The sequence below is a fragment of the Myotis lucifugus genome, unplaced genomic scaffold (genome assembly GCF_000147115.1).
Source record: "Myotis lucifugus unplaced genomic scaffold, Myoluc2.0 scaffold_21, whole genome shotgun sequence".
Classification (NCBI taxonomy): domain Eukaryota; kingdom Metazoa; phylum Chordata; class Mammalia; order Chiroptera; family Vespertilionidae; genus Myotis; species Myotis lucifugus.
In genome coordinates this window covers 9549136-9550605 of record NW_005871069.1, presented here as the reverse complement: position 1 = coordinate 9550605, position 1470 = coordinate 9549136, and positions in this window count along the sequence as shown.

Sequence of the window (1470 nt, the reverse complement as noted above, 5' to 3'; positions counted from 1 at the left end):
CCCACACGAAGTCTTTTTTTGTGGTTTTATAATGGAATGTAAGTGATATACTATTATGCATTCCTTTGCAATTTGCTTTTTTCCCCCTCAACATCATTTTCAGGATTTATCTTGGTTGGCATGTGATGCATAATTCATTCACTTTAAGAAATTATATTCTGGTTTATGACTCTACCACCTCTTATTTAATCTTTACCATAATCTTGTGAGGTAGATATTATTAAATTCCATTTTATAGATGAAAAACTGAAGTGTGGAGAGGTTAAATAACTTTACCTAGATAATACAGTTTCTAAAAGATCGAATGAGAGCCCTAGCCAGTTTGGCTCAATGGATACAGTGTTGGCCTGAGGACTGAAGGGTCCAGGGTTTGATTCCAGTCAAGGGCACATGCCCAGGTTGTGGGTTTGATCACCAGTAGGAGGCCTGCAAGAGGTAGCTGATCAATGATTCCCTCTCATCATTGATGTTTCTATTGCTCTCTCCTTCTCCCTTCCTCTCTGAAAGCAATAAAAATAGATTATCTATACTAATAAAGAGCTAATATGCTAATGGTTGATACACCGTAATAGTAATGACCAGGTCATTAGCATATTAGCTGGGGTGCTGCTCCAGAGACAGGGTGGAAGCGGGGAGGCGCCCAGAAGAGGCGGGACCATCCTGTGTGGGGGAGGGCAGAGGTGAGAGTGCATAGCGCCCCCCCTCACCAGTCCTTCGCCACCCACTGCTCGCACTCTGAGTGCCCCGCGTGGCCCACCTGCCAGGGGAAGGAGCACAGCGCGGGGCACTCAGAGTGCGAGGGGAAGGAGAGGCAGGAGGCTTCCACGCTCTCCTCTGGTGCCATGACGGGGCGGAGCCACTGCATTGCTCCAGAGACAGGGCGGAAGCGGGGAGGCACCCAGAGAAGGCAGAACCCAGCCCTAGGCAACTCGAGGGACTGAGGGTGGGGCTTGAAGTGGCCAGAGAAGACCAGAGGGTTTGGGGGCTGGGCCAGGCGCACTGGAGCTCTGCATGGACAGGTTTGGGTGTCAAGGCAGGGTGGTGCGTGATTGCAAATCGCGCACTGGGCTCCTAGTTTTATATAATAAAAGCCCAGCAACCGTTATGGTGTAATGACCACAACAACCAGAACGACCGTGGCCTCTCGCCCCTGCTGGCCCCACCCCTAAGGGGTCCCCCCACCCCAATCGGGGGCGGGGTTGGCCAGAAAACCGCCCATGGCCCCTGGTCCTGGCTGGCCCCACCCCCCAGTGGGTACCCTCAACCCCAATCGGGGGGCCCCCATCTGGGCAGGCTGGCCAGACCCCACCCATGCACTGGGCCTCTATCCTATATAATAAAGAGGTAATATGCAAATTAACCCTCACACCCTCACAAGATGGCTGCCTATGACGAGGCCGGCAGGGGGGTTAGTGAGAGACGACGCAAACGACTGAATAAGCAGGCTGCATGGGGCGACCAGGCTGGCAG